At 36.5% G+C, this 16552-nt stretch overlaps 1 non-coding gene across 1 annotated transcript; it reads left to right on the forward strand.

The window, feature by feature from the left end:
• Window positions 1-16086: 16086 nt before the first annotated feature.
• On the forward strand, window positions 16087-16160 carry LOC116280124 (small nucleolar RNA SNORD28). The gene has a single exon (XR_004189458.2). It is a non-coding gene; the product is annotated as a small nucleolar RNA SNORD28 (small nucleolar RNA).
• The last annotated feature ends 392 nt before the right edge of the window (window positions 16161-16552 follow it).

Here is a 16552-nt window from a genome sequence, read left to right on the forward strand (position 1 = left end):
AATTTTTTCTAATCCCATTATTTTTCCTAGGACTGGCCCTGTATTGCAGAATGAACATATATTTTCTATCAATAAAGTTCTAGTAATGAACTGCGATATAGGAATTTTTAAATGAAGTTTCAAAGAATAGAGTATGTGTACACATAGTGGTTATGCTTTGTTTCCCTTTGTGTGTTATTATCCTGTGGTTAGATTATACTTGCGGTTTCTTTGGGAAAGAGGGACACTGTCTTTGACAAGCTAGGACTTGGATTTTCTTAAGCATCTTGGTCCTATAGGGTGGTTCTCAACCTTGGCTGCACATTAGTATCACTTTAGACTTTGGGAGTGGGACAAGCATCATTCTTTTTTTAGAGCTAAGAACCATCAGACCTAAGAACCATCAGTCTTAAAACACTGCAATTCCTATGAGGAACATAGATGTTTTAAGTAGATTTGTTACAGTCACATCATCACTAGTCCAGACCAGTCTACAGGAATCTACCAGTGGTAAGAAAGATAACCACTGAATTAAATTTAAGAGAGTAAGTATCATTAATGTAGAATGATGTTTGGTCGTGTTTGAGGTCCAGGATCTAGGTATGGGCACAACAGAATCATCTTTGGAGCTTTAAAAAAGTGCCCTGGCCCCACTTTGTCCCAATTAAATCCAGATCTCTACCTGATTGTGTCTAGAAATAGTGATTCTGATGCACAGCCAGGGTAAAGAGCCAGCATTCAAAAGAACTGTTATGTGAAACAGCTGTTTCAGAAGAGACAGTCTCCAGACTTTGAATTCAGAAGAGACAAGGCAAAGCCATAAAACAATCAAGTCAATGTCTCAAAAAAGCTGGTAGATAACAAGGTGTCAATTTAAATTAATTGGTTATTTGGTTAGAATTGGCTGGAGTAAAATTTCACTTAAATTCCAGCTAGCCAAATAGAATGAAAATATTGAGTGTCCTTTTATAGAAACAATACTGTGAGGTTTTTTTTTTTTTTTTTTGAGTGCTTTGAAAGAGGCTGGAAGAGTTAGATATGAAGTACATCATTTGTTCAATGGGCAAAGGTTTTGTTTTATTTTATTTATGTAATTTGAAATGTCTGGCCACTTGGAATAGTGACTGAAAGTGAATGTAAAATGGAAAATGTAGTCACTGAGACTGACTAATAATCATGGGCAGAAAAATAGGCCAAGTGGAAAAACTTATTCATGTAATTGCTTCATTTTGCTGACTACAAAAGGACTTATTTTGGAAGTGATTTCAGGTATTTAACTTTGTAGATTGATAGATCAGAGAGAAGCCTGAAAAAATGACATTACACAATTTTGTTCACAATGTGAATTTATGTATGTATACAAAAGGTGTATGCTACTTTCTGTATCTACCTTATAAGAACTTTGTCTTGAAAAAAATGATTACTGTACAAAACAAATAGTCTTTGTGAAAGGAAATAGGAAGATAGAGTAGTTTCCTAAAAGTGATAAACAAATTATCAAGTTTCAAAAAGACAAGACTTATTTTTCTTTATTTACACACAAAAATAAATGGGAGAAAATAGAAACAGCCCATTATTTCATTTACCTGATAACTCATGCTGACATAAAAAATATAATTCATGCACCTGGTAGGAAAATCCAGGAATTAAATTAGGGTAGAAATAAAATATAAAATTCTCCCCTTCTAGTCTCCTGCCAGTGGACATCCAGAACTTCCCTTGAAGGTAGTAACTGTTGACAACTTCTTGAGTGCCTTTCTAAACCCGATTTTAACACATAGCCCCCAGTAAAGAATGTATATATTAAACAAGTTATAGAAAATATAACTTTACTTTTTAGAATCACACAAAAGGATGTTCAGAACCTAGGCTTTGTGCTTTCCCCTCCAGCTTTACTGAAACATAATTGACAACATTATGTAGGTTTAAGGTGTACAGTCTGATGATTTATGTATACATTACAAAATGATTACCAAGGCTTTGTGTTTTTGTTCAATGATTTATCTTCAAGATATTCTTACTTTTAACAACTGCATTGTATGACTATGTCATTTAAACAATCTGCTACCAATAATATTAATAACACATCTTGGTTTGTGTACTTTTGCAAGATTATCTGTGCTATAAATTCATGTCAGTGAAATTGCTGTAGAATGTATGAATTTAACGTTTTATGTTGCTGTAACCAAATATACTCCCAAAACATGGCCCCAGTTTATATTCCTACTAACATCTTAGGAGAATGTCTAATACTCATACCCTTGCTAACACTGAATATTATTGAATTTTTTAAAGTTTCACTAATCTGATTGACTGACATTGAACATCTCATACTACTTCTGGCCATTTGTGTTTCCTTTTTTACCTATTCATCTCCCTTGTAAATTATTATATTGGATTTTTGTCTTTTTCACTTCAGAAATTAGCAAAGAGTGAAATAATTGGCTGTAGTGAAAATGGAGAAAAAGAAACAAATATACAGTACAACTCAGCACAATATTTTGAAGGTCAACTAGGCCCAATATCTTTAAATTATTATAAATTTTTGATGTAGCAAATTCTTTCTAGTAATTTTCCTACACAAATAATACAGGAGAAAGCTATCTTTACAAATATTATTTTTATTTTTATAATATTTGTAATACAATGTGATCAGAAAAATTATAAGCAACTTAAATTCCCATCCATAGGCCTCCATAAATATCTTCTGGTATATTATATTATGTATATTACACAATGAAATGTATTTTGTTGTTTAAAAGAATGGATTAGTTTATACTGTCATGTGAAGACATTTATTTTGTGGTATACACAATTAGAAAAACATAGGTTATTCAAAATAACATGTCTAGTATGTTCTTTTTTGCAAAAATAATTTTATCCATAGGAAAAATGTTTGGATATTTTACATCTAAATGTTAGCAGTGATTATCTCGGGATGTAGGACTGCTGGTAATTTTCCCCTTAAAATTTTTTTAAAGTTTTTTTGTTGTTGTTTGTTTTGTTTTGGGGGGAGATAATCAGGTTTATTTATTTATTTTTATTTACTTATTTTTTAAAATGGAGGTACTGGAGATGGAACCCAGGACCTCACGAATGCTAGGGATGAGCTTTACCACTGGGCTATACCCTCCCCCACAAAACTTTTTAAAAGCCATTTTGTACTTACTGTTTATGATAAGAACATATTACTTTTGTAACAAAAAATAACAGTGAAATTATTTCCCTCTGGAAAAATTAAATCCAACTGGAAAATGTTGTATCATTGTTATCTGACACAACAGGGCTTTCTCATCCTTAGTGCTTGTGTAAAGTAATGGTGAAACCACACGTTATCAGATGTGTGGTTTTCTGCCTTATGGTGAAGATGAGTTTGGAGAGTTATGAGCTTTTAGTCTAAAGCGTGGTGTTCAAAAAAGCATCATATCAGCTTTCAGAAGATTCTGACTTCTTGGCCTGTACTCTACTTTTCATCGTATTATTTATTAGCACGAGTATGTTATGACTATTTCCCAGAGAATAAGAGAGAGAAAGATAAGGAAACTGAGAAGTAATGAAACTAGATTCAGTGAATACTCTGGCTTGTTAGCAGCTTTCATGAACAATTTGTTTTTGAAGAAGCTGAACCCGTTAGCTTAAGCACAGTTTAACCCTATTAGCTCTAACAGAGCATGGACAATTAAAAGTTTATTGGAAATAATGCAGCATAATGAGATGGGAGGAAGATGATTTAAAGGAAATTATATGAAGTGCTTTGAACTAGCCAAGGAAAAACAAATGGAAACTACCATTTGATAAAGGTTATTATAAACCGATAAACTGATTCAAAGTATAAGAATAGACAATTGGGAAGCATGAGTGAATTTACAGTGACAAATGGTAAAGATGTACAAATACTGGAAAGAGGAACTGTGAGTGGATGCAGGAGCTGATGATATACTTTCACAGAGGACACCTATTCATTCATGAAGAAATTTCAGTCTTCAAAACATTACCATTTCTCCAGTAAGAATTCCAGGAACTCACTATTAAAGAATAAAAATTTTACTGTCTTCTTAGGAGAAAAGGGAGAAATTACAAATTTTTGTAATTCTTGAATAGCAAAAACAGAGAAAACAACACAAAACACCAGTGAAACCAGCAGGGCCTGGAGCTCATGGACTGGACTACAGATCACCCACATGTGATACTACTTCTGCCTGCATAATCCAAACGTTCTCATTTTGGGCCTCTGTGTCCAAGACTCTTGGAAATTTGTTGTCAGGCTACAGCTTTCTGATTTTGTGTAACGTCAGGGAGACATTCTCGTTTGGGTGAAAGTGTTGAGAAATCTAGCAAATAACATTTTACACTTTTTTGGGGAGTGTATGTGTACTGAAGATTTTGATACTTTCTAGCATCCTCTGTGTTATTTTCCTTTTTGCACAACATGAGCTCAAAATTTTTGCACTCATTGGAACCTTTTGAGATGTGGGTCAGTGAATTGTCATGTTCTATGCTTCCTTTTGACAGATGAATGAAATCGTAAAGCTTTTTGCGGGTTTGAAATGAAAGTTTTTTCCTATTCTTATGAAAAAAGGTTAATTAGCCTTTACAGTCTGTTTTTAAGTGTTACTACTCTTTCTACTCTCCACCCCCCGGTCAGGAAACTTTGGACAGTTAATGTGACACAAAAGTTGGTCATTTTGTGAATATTCTAGGACAGTGGTTCTCAAAGTAGTGGGAACTTGTTAGAAATGCAAATTCTCAGGCCTTACCTACTGAAGTACTTACTGCCAGGTGAGTACCAAGGAATTTGTATTTCAATAAGCCTTCTTTCCAGGTGATTCTCATGCACACTGAAGTTGAATCACCACTGTAGCAATAGCTAATGAAGACAGTTTTACATAGCTTGTAAAATGGAGAGTTCTAACTTTGGAGAGGTTTTGCTTGGTTTGCCTAAACCAAGCATTTGGTGAGCCTGAATACGTTTTGTAGTGGGAATTGTTGCTTTTGACTTGTCTGGAGTTGCATCCCCTTCTGCAAACTCTAAAGCATTTCAAGTGTATAGCTTTCTCTGTCCTCTCAAAAGAAAACAGGAAAATCTCACAGAAATATAAAAATAAGTCAAAATAAGATGCAAAGAATATTCTGTATGCCAACAGTAGGTATTACTAAATCTCAACAATTATGTCCCTAGCTTGACTCACCATCTGACTGGATGAGGACTATAAATAAATAGCACATAAAAGTACATAATAAAATAGGGAGAAAATCGTCACTGGCCCAGAATTTGATAATGACCTTCTGTTATTTGATGTAAATATCTTTCAGACAAATTCTTACATATTTTACTATCTCTGGAGAAAATTAACAAATTAGGTTAAACAATCTCTTAAATTTAATGAAGCTCCTATTTTCATTGGCTTAAGTATATAAACACAGGTGACTTCCTGAACTTTGTGTAGCTAAGAGGAAAAAATATAGAGGTTTAGTTCTGAGTTGAATTAATGGACTTCATTGCTATGTGAGACAAAGGAAGGCAGGTGAGTGAAAGGAATCAAATAACACTAAGGACTTTGGTACTTTAAAACCAAATTTGAAGGGTTTTTCTATTTAATTAAAATGAAGTTTACCAATATTTCTAATCTTGGGAAATTCTTGAATAAATGCATATGGTTTGATAGTTTTGGTCTAAAGTAAAAAAAATTACAAGCCAGAAAATCATGTCCTAAGTTCGGAAAGACACCAACAAAGGATAGCTTTAAGCCTAATTAAGATCGTTGATTTGGAAATTAACTTCTTAAAAACTCTGAGATTTCATATACTAAGGCTATGAGAATTCTATCTGATACTTCTGCAGTGTAACTTACTACATACTGAAAATTCATTCTCCATAAAAAATTGTTTCTATAACCTTCTTGTCTTCCTGCTCCCAGCAAGCATCTTCATTTTTTGGTTACGTTAAAGAATTCAGGTCTATAGTAATTCTTACATGCAGTATAAAGAACACCCAGAATTACATGTCCTACGACTAATCCTTGAGTAACAACTCTCATGGGACTAAGATGAATGAACATTTTCTGACTTCTGTACTTTAACTTATAAAGGTCTTGGGACACTACAGTCATAAAGCCGGTAACCCTCTGGGGACAGAGGGGAGGCTCTAGATTTCCCCGTCAGTTGGGATAATTGGCTTTCCTCTTCATTTGTAGAGCAACTGTTATCTGATGCCTTTTTTCTCTTTGAAGTGCTCCATCACCTTCTGTCTGTTTTCTGTTGTTCCTTGAGGAGGAGAACCACATGTCAGTACAGTCTAAGGTAGGGACACATTTACATGACTTTTCCCACTAACTGATAATGGGAAAGCCCAGACCCACAAACCCCCTGGGCGAGTGGCCGGCTGCTCTGGGCCAAGGTTTCCACTACCTCTGCTGGAAACTCATTGGTAGTGGCACCTGGGCCGCAAACATTTCATAGCAGAGCTCTCAACTTAAGCCCCGGTACCTGATCCCTAGACAGAGAGATTCATGGGGAAAGTGGGCACAGGGGTATAATAGGCTGGGGTGGAGTTGTAGGAGGCTGGCCAAGATTCTTGTTCCTTTAGAAGATGTGCTTTCCAGAGTAGTGCCAACACAGCTGGGATGCTGAATTGAGTTGGGAGCCTACCTGGGGTTACCTAATGGCAGGGCCTTTGAACCTGCATCTTCTATTGTTGGAATAGGGAGTCTCAGCCCTGTAGATGGGAAAGAATGTCACTTTTTGGCAGGGTAGAGACACTGAGAAATTTGGGTATCTTTTACAAAAATGATACCCTTAAAATTACAAGTACTGCAGAAGAAATCATGTGGAGAGAATTGGATAGGCTAATCTGCTCTCAATGGAGCTAGTAAATGCATTAAAATAAATTAAAACCATAGGGCTTTACACCTATAGACAGAAGTAAACTCTTGAATCTTAGCATCATATTGTTCCATTAAAAAAACATATAAAGAGGTAATTATATATTAATCAACATTTCTTGTTATATCCTTGCAAATAAAATGAGTCAGAGTAAAATGTAAAATCAATCATACTAGTCTAGAAAATTGTTAAGCAAATGTAGGTAGACAAATGTGTCCTAGAGGGGAGGAAGCATGACCACAAGAAGGATGTAAAAGCAGAAGTGACACCTGGCACTGCCACCATTGTAAGCACATACATCATAACCTACGACTGAAGGAAGAAGGAAAAAACCTCACACTTCACACTCCGAGACAAATTAAAAAAAAAAAGAATCTGTCTGTCTAGCTCTAGTCCTCCAAGTAAATAAAACCTTGAGTACTTCCTTTCAGTTGCTAACTCCTTAATGAGAATGACTTTATTGTCAACTTTTGCAATGTTACTGTCTAAAGAAATGTCATGAAGTTTGTGAATATGGTAACTACGACAAAATTGCTGTTTTCCACCATGAACACACTATGTAAACTTGACAGTCTTCAAAATAATGTTTGCTTGCTTTAAAAAACACTTGTCCTGTTTTTAAATTCGTTGGGGTGGATCTTCCGAAGTCTTGACTTCCTTACATTTCTTTGCAAGTAAATGCTGATTTCTACTTTTTTCCCATTTGCTTTTGTTTTGGAGACTTCCCTTTCATGCTCCACACACACAAATCAGTAGGTGATGGAACCTGCAGCTATATTTGGGATTTTATGCTCCACTGTTCATTTTCAGTGGAAGAGAATATTTTTGTTCTAGCCTTCTTAACAAAAGAACTGAAATTCACCCAGAACCAATAAATGTCCTTTATATTTATATACCTTTGGCAAGAAGGATTTAAGTATTTCTAGCTCATTATTGCAGAACTCAATATTGTTTCACCCTTGCTGCTAATCCTGACCTAATCTATGTTCTTATGTTGTCTTATGCCCCATAAGTGACTAGTGACTCAGTAATGGGCTTATTTACTTAACAACTTAGGCCATGTCATTCTTGTTATCTCTTAGCTATCTTCCTCAATGGTTTTATATCACACCCCTGCCGGCCTGCCTTCTATTTACTAAAACAATTCCCCAAGTTGATTCACCCATGCTTTGAAATACCTGATTTTAGGCCCTGCACTGACAGCTTGCCTGGGTTAATACTGATTTTTGGTTGTTACCATCTTCAAACTCTGAAAACATCATCTAGACTCCATCACCTCCAGCCAGGCCTGTTCCCCCAGAGCCTGCCTTAAGAGAGTAGGTTTCAAGTTCCATCTCCCCACTTACTCCGTTTCCTGACAGTTAGAGAAGCCTGTACTAATGCATGGCAAACGGTAAGTCAGCAGAGAACAAAGTTATTTCAGGACGAGTTCGGGGAAAGTATTTTGGTGGAGAGTCAGCTAAGATCAGCTCTGATGAGATAATCTGTAGAGCATGTAGATGATAGAATGATGAAGAGGAAAATGAAGTAGATACGTATGAACATTCCAGATAGAAACAGGGTAAGCAAAAGTGTAAAACACAGGAAGTGAGATGGCTTTGACAAAGGCAGGGACATGATTCAGATCGTTTGGATCGTTAGTGTTGGGGGCAGCTGGGCTTATGGAAATCAGTGGTTAATGTATCAGAGCACGAGCAGTGTTGGGAGATGAGACACAGACTGGGTGACTCACGTACAAGGTGACCATTCAGCAAGGGGAGTGGCTTCTCAGCTATAAACATGGCTGCAGGTTACTGAACGTTAAGACCATTCTTCAGTTAAAACCTTATTGAAATCATATTGACCTCTGATGACCTTCAGAGAGCACCTGCTGGAAGGATTGATGGTAAGAGAAATTTGAGAGGGCAACAGAGCAAATCTGTGCATGAGTCCTTACTATGTCATTTATCTATGGCTTCAGTTTGATCCAGTGATTTGTTTGTTCTGACTGTGGTCAAAACTCCAGGTACAACCTTATTGGAACAATAAATCCAATCATAATAAATGACAAAGGGCATTCAAGCAGAGGCAAGAAGCAAAATATTTTACAAGTGTAAAGATCAGCGATATGAGGTCTTGCCCTCCCAACAAGCTTCTCCAATATTTTCAGGCTGCAGCCCTGCCTGCCTTCCCTCCAGCGGGGTGGGCACCTCCTACTTGCTAATTTCTCTGATAGTGATTCCCTGATTCCCCAAGTTGATTCATTCTGTTCACTGAGAGGTGGCATTTTTAGCCTACTATTAATACGTGTATTCAGAAGAAGCTGAGGTTTTATCAAATAAAAGATTAAAATCAGGGAATAATAAATAATAGAGAAATCAGGTAGAGTTTCCTTACCTAGGGATTAAATTACTATTTTATAGAGGCCTGAAGAAAAACGACTGTGTTACAAAAGAATATAAAAATAGCTGGAGACTAGAAATCACAGTCTATCAACTAATTCAGTGATTTGGCTTTTTTTTTTTTTTCCTCACCTGAATGGTAATGGTCTTTTTAAAAAATAATTTACATCACAGAGGGAAAAAGCTGAGTACACATTAGAGAAGGCTGATGGCAATCATTTCAAGTTTCGGTTTCTATTTTCTGTAAATTAACTGTCGTTTTTGTAAACAACTTTTTAACGTCTTTGTAAAAGTGTTTTCAATCCTACTGGTTTAGCTATTGTATCAAATAAATAGCCAATTCCATGGGGGAAGGACTAGGGTCTCATAAGTGAGAATCAGTATTTCATTTGGTAACATCTAAAAAAATCCCAAACGTCAAAATAAAGGAGCCATTAAAGCCATGATAATAACTTAGAAGACAGAGTGAGGCAGACGTGTGAACTAAGGGAAATGACTCAACACATTCAGCACCGTAAACCTGTGGCCTCAGTTCATCCTGACGGTTGTTGTGCTACCTGCCTGCTACTCAAGTAAAGTGTATAAACAGAAGACATGAGGGGGACCAGGATGATGTGTGGTCAAACGTTTTCTGTGTGGGTCTGTTTCCATATAATCTTCTTAGTCAGACTGCACTACAGGGATTTTCATTATTCCTGCAGGTCTACTTTCATGAAGCAGTGCGGTTTAAACGGAAAGAGCACTGAACTCCCAGCCAGAGACTTGAGTTCTGTCCAGCTCAGGATTTGTCACCAACTTGTTATGTCTGAATAAATGGCTTAATTTCTCTCTTTCTCAACCACTTCTTTTGTGAAGTTGCCTGCTTTCCTTCGGGGGCTGTTTTAAGGATCGAAGCTTGCTGAGATGAAGGCAAGACAGTCTAAACAGTAAGTATGTCTACAAGCAACTAGTAAATGACTTAAACGGGTAGAACAGCACGTTCTAGAGGAAGGTGGGCTGCAGAAGAGGGTGTGGAGAGTGGGCATGCCATGGAAATCCCACCACAGTCTTTTGTTTTCATTGATCTACACACCCCTAGCACCTGCATGTGGCAGAAACAGTGCACAATGCTAAGAATATCCAGGCGAAAAACACCGTTTCTGCTCCTCCTGACTCTGCAGGCTTAAGACCCGAAGAGGTTTATTTTTCCTCTGGTCCCTCTTGACACAGGCTGTCAGAGAGAAAAACAACAACAAAACAGAAAGTGCTGCGTGTCTGGAAAAGGACATAATTAATTTCCAGGAAAAAAAAAGAACTATATGTAGACTAGAATGTGATACCCCAGAGAAGTGAAAAAGAGAGAGTGTGTGAAAAGATTTAGAAAATGCTGAAGCACCACAGAGATGTAATGTGAGGTTACATTGAGTATCTGGTAATGATGCTTCGGTTGTTGAAGTGAACCTTTCATTCAGACTGCTTCATAGTTCTTTTCAGGAGGAAGTTTACCCTTTCTTTACTCATCACCTCCCCTCCACCCCAAGTGGTGTTTATTAAGATAATATTTTTAAGGATATATAATTATGCACATTTTTAATGTTTCTACATAGGATTGGAGGCAAATATTACCATGATAATGAAGCACAGAACAAAATCTGTTCTCCAGAGAGTGAGAAAGCATTAGAGAAAACACAGAATAGGACTCTGCTGTTACCCGAGGGCCCAGAACAAGGAGGTACAGTCACAGGGCAGAAATACTGCAGGGTTGTGGCTGATGTGATTAGAAGGTAGTGGTTAAGAGTAGTTTTTAAACTTTATTCAAATGAGAAGTTAGATGTGAAAGCCCACTGCAAAGGTAATAGTATTATGTAAATATAAACTAAGTCTATTAAAGTATATGATGAACTGAGGTATCATGAAGAGTTCCAGTACTGGGCCAGAAATCAGGAAACATGGGCTTCTGGTTTCTCATCATTAGATTGAAGGAGTTGGATTTACAATCCCCCAGGATCCCTTGTGGGCTCCATGGGTTTGGAGTAACCGGTCATAACAAAATAAGAGGGACATAATCGGGTCACTTTCAAACCAAAAAATAAAATGAGAAATTAGAGAAATAAATTGGCTACCTCTGCCTAAATGACTGTTTTTTTAAAAATAAGCCACATGAGACTGTCCAGTGCAGTGAGTAGAGGCTCCAAAAATGAGACTGAAAACAGAGAAGATAGATTTCTGGTGATAGAGGTGGCAATAAGGAAGACAGATAACATGGCTGCGAATGAGACAATATGCATGAAGCAAAGAGCACCTCCGTGATCTTCTCTTTTAGGAAAGAGGTTTTATCTAAGTCCAGCAGTGGAAAGGCCCAAAGAGGAAAAGAAGGTATGGATAAATCAATAGAGGAAAGGGCTCAAAGACATAAGGTTAACGGCCCAGTGCAGCACAACTAAGGCCTGGAAGAAGCAGGCGCACAGCCGCAGGGCAGTAACAGGAGGACCTCAGCCCAAGGGAAGAAGCCGAAAGAGAGAACTGAAGGGAGGGGAAGGGAAAATAAATTATTATTGTTGTTGTTGTTGTTATGATTATTCAGTATCTTCTTTGCACCAAGATATTTTACATTTACCTCTGACAGTATGGTGCTTCTTTTTAGAGGAGAATATGAGAATTTCTAATGGGTATACCCTTAAGAAAAATATGAAAAGTTATCTGAAGATAATTTCCCTGCATCTAGAAGTTATTTAAAGGAGATTTTAGTTGCATCTCAGGGAAAAGAGAACAGAATAGCACTAAGTAAAATCACTTCTGAAGCCAAATGATAGCAATCAATATGATACAGTGTAAGACGAAAGTCCATGTATTTGTATATATGTGCTAACAGTTTGGATTGTGATGAGAAAAGATTAAGAAGAAAAAAGAGAAAAGCAAGAAGCAAGTCAATAACAAATAACAATACACTTGGATAATACTGGGATGGCTACACTGGATTTACAGAAATGTGGTCTCAGTTGAACTTCAAAGCTGCCTTGTGATGGAAGATGGCATCTTTCCTGATAATGTCAAAATCCATTTCTCAAAAGTTGAAAAACTGGCAGTGGCACATAAAGGATGAGCAAATTCCATTAGCAATGGGGATACATTTAAAATATAGGACATGCCTTTAAAATACTAAAAAATTTTCTTGTTGTACAACTTACTCATTATAGTAAAAAATTAGAAAATACTGAAAAGGGTAAATTCACCACCCTTACTATGGGAATTTCCAAAAATGTATAAAAGCAGAGAGTGAGTATAATGAATCCCCTTGGACCCATCACCCATGTTTAACAATTGTCAGCCTTCTGTCAATTTGTCATCTCTTGTCCCACCCCATCCGGACATACACAGTTTGACAGGTGGTACTGGAATATTTTAAATCGAATTTTACCTATCACAACACTTCACCAGAAAATACCTCAGTGTGCATTTCTAACAGACAGGCTTTAAAAACCTATAACCATGATGCCATTACACACACATACAAAATTAACTATTCCTTAATATAATTTCCCTCACTTTCTCAAAAATTGTGTTTTAACAGTTGTCTATTTGTTTTTTGCATATGAGGATACTGAGGAGGATTTTGTGGCATACCAAATTTTTAAGTCTATAATCACTTTTCCACCACTTATTTTTATGATATTTATTGTTGAAGAAATTAGGTCCACAGATCTAAAGACTCCATTCTGGATTTGGTTGATTGCTTCCTTTGTGGGGTCATTTGACTCATTCTGTTCCTCTTTCCTTCAAATTTTTTTGCAATTTGGTAGTTAGATCTAGACCTTGGTGTACAAATTTATTACACACACATTATTTCTATAGAAATAAGATGTACTCACTCGAGTTTTTGTAACTTGCTTTTAAACTTCACATATCACATATATGAGAAAGGTAACACTGAAAAGGAAACCATCCATCCCTTTTAACTTTTAAATTTTTGGAGAATAATAAAATAATTTAAAGTATGACAAAATGTCTAAGAGAAAAAAATTAAGCCAAAAATAAGAAAACAGTCAAATTTCAAAATTACAGAATGCAGCTGAATGAGCTAACAAATAGAGAAAACGAAAGGCAGAGAGTGACTATCAGAGTAATGGAGGTTAAATGGGAAAAGAGGACATACAAAGAAGAAAAGAAGCACTACCTTGAGACTAGAAAATGCTACAGCTGTGAGGGTCCTGTGGTAGCATCTGCTGTTTTGGCTGCCAAACATACTCCTGCTGATTGTTGTTCCAAAGCCTTTTCACATCCGTTTCTCACCTAGGGAGATCACGAAACTCCCTAGCTTTGTGAACTAAGTTAAACTGAGCTACAGAAGGAAGGTATGCGAACTCCTGCTTCTCAGTCTCTCTGACCCATCCTGGATTCAGACATTCTTGGGTTAGGTATACCAACTTTTCTTTAGATTCTCAGTGATGCCTGAATGACCTTTCAAAAATTCTTTTATTCTCCCTTCAGGGCAAATGAAGCTGTATATGCATTGGTCTCTGGGCTCTGCAGTTTTTCTCCTATAGATTAATTCCAGTAAAAGGGATAGGGGCAACTCAGAATTATAAATGGTCATTCTGGCAGTGGCGGGTGGGGCAAGATAGTGGGTGTTCTAATGGTTTAGAGGAAGGTTCTTCTGTCCAAAAATAACTCAAACTAACAGATTCACAATCCACTCTTACTTATTTTCTAATGTCTATCACTTAGCATGTCTGGTGCCAATATGTCATTCTGGCTTTTTTCTCAAAGACTGCCTTCATTGTCACTCATTTCCTTGCCATTGTATGTCTTGCCCTTGTTTGCCATGTAGACCATTAAGCACATCACATGGAAGTTTTCCTCATGTATATGTCACCATTCGGCAGAGCACTTACTGAATTCGAGTTACATAGGACTGACTCGAGAAAGAGGTTTGCTGACCTCCTTACTGCAAAATAGGAAGCAAAAGGTGTATAATGCCATTAATCTCACTCCAGCATCCATTGTGCCACCTCTCACTTGGGAGAAAACAGGAGTTATTTGGACATACATTTGGTAACAATGGAGTCACTGGGGACAGCCTAGAGGAATGTGTTATTTTTTTATTTTCATACTTATTTGATATATTTTCTTTCTTTAGTTATCTCCAGTCTTACACTAGAACTAAAGGATTCTTAACTCAGGTAGCACACAAAGAAATACTTTTGCACAGAAATAGGTGAGAGTATTACGTATCATCTTGATCACTATCTTCTGTGTATCAGTCTGAGGCTGATTAGAAACTGGCTCTGGTTAAATTAAGTTAAAAAAAAAAGTCTTTAAAAGGAAGATGTGCATAGCCCACACAGTAGAAGGGAAAACAGGATAACCAGGGGAAAAATAGAACTATGGCAGCTTTTGGCATCTTAGTCAGAAATTTAGAGACAGTTTCTTTTGAGTGCTCACAACTCAACTTCAAGAACACGATAGCATTTTATTCAGGATTCAGATTCCCAGGAGGGAAAGAATCTTCGTTTATTTGCTACCTGTTTGTTAGGAAGGAGTAGGCCACTGTGATTTACAATCAAAGACCAGTGTGCTATTACAAAAACGAGGAGAAAGGGCTGCTGGGACGACACAACCGATATTCACCCTACTCACTACTAGTGGATCTGCAGAGAGAGAAACTGAGGAGGAAGGGGCAGGGTCATTAGCTATATATGCTGCTTCTTAATTATCTTTAGAAACAGAGCCTAAATGTGGTAAAAGTTAAAAGATGAAACTAAGAATATGCACATAAGACCTGTGTCTTGTCACAGCAAGTATAAACAGATATGATGGCAAATGTACAGAAGGGGCCAATATTTTAAGGAGGTTATGAATTTCAAATAAGAACCCATTAGAGAAGATGCCATCTTAAATTTCCTGAAGAAATGGATGTAGAGAAGTCCTGTATAATCCTTTGGAAACGATATGTCAAGAAATTAACAAACAAAAATCAATGAAGGAAACCAGAAAAATAAAATATGAGGTATTAAAATGTATCATTAGAAGTCAGATCAGTAAAACTAGATTAGAAATGTAATTAAATTTATTGAAGTGGAGGAGAATTCTTGTATCATTTGTTGCTGTGGGAAGGCAGCCTCGTTTTTTTCTTTTTAACCTAAATGCCACTATCTTCACCCCAAATTTGATATGATTATTTAATATAGTTCAGATCAATGCAAAGACATGTGTATTAGTTTCCTACTTTTGCTGTAACAAATTGTCACAAACTTAGTGGCACAAAACACATACATTTATTACCGTACAGTTCTGTAGACCAGAAGTTTGACAAGGATCTTACTGGGCAAAAATCACAGTGTTGGCAGGGCTGCATTGCTTTCTGGAGGCTCTGGGGGAGAAGCCTTTCTCAGCTTTTAGAGGCCGCTTATATTCTTTGGCTCAAAATCAGAAGTGGCCACTCGAGCCCTTCTATGTCTCATTTCTCTGACCTTCTGTCATTACATCCTTCTCAGAGTGAAGCTGAGAAAGATTCTCTACCTTTAAGAAGTCATGTGATTATACAGGGGCCACTGGGATGATTTCCTTATTTTAAGATCAGCTGATTAGCAATCTTAATTCCATTTGCAACCTTAATTCCCTTTTACATATTTACAGGTTCCAGAGACCAGGACCTGGACATCTTTGGGAGGCCATCATTCTGCCTGCCACAACACGGAACAAGAATAGAAGGTAGAATTTTTTTAAGAAGCTGGGATATAATTGTTAATATTTACAGATAGTAAGATGATACTACAGCCTATGAGGAGTATGATGGTATATATATTTTTTCCACTTTCTAAATTTTTCTGTCATAAGTATTATCTTTATTAAAGAAAAATAATGAATCAGATAATTTGGTTGATATGCCAATCTTCTATGCAGTACCACAGTTAATGGCATGTTAGAGTTCTAATGGCAGTTTCTGTTAATGAAAAATAATGAACCTTGTATTCAAAATAGTAAAATTATTAGGTACATATCTATAAAAAAGGAACTTTACTGACAAACAAAATAATATTTGAAAAAGAGAAGCATACTAAGTCCAGAGACTATAAATTCAATCATTTCAGAATTAATTTAGAAGTTCAATGTTATTTTGATAAAGTTACAATGGGGGACATTTTTAACATAATATTCTTTTGGAACTGAACCATGTTTTAACAAAATGCATTTAGTAGAATAAACAGTCTAAACAATTTAGACTATTTTGAAAAAAGAAGTACATGATGGGAAAGGATTTTTCCTATCAGATATAAAGTGTATTTTGAAGCTGCAATGCATACAACTGAAGTAGTAGTATGTAAAAAACA

The sequence above is a fragment of the Vicugna pacos genome, chromosome 3 (assembly GCF_048564905.1).
Source record: "Vicugna pacos chromosome 3, VicPac4, whole genome shotgun sequence".
Taxonomy (NCBI): domain Eukaryota; kingdom Metazoa; phylum Chordata; class Mammalia; order Artiodactyla; family Camelidae; genus Vicugna; species Vicugna pacos.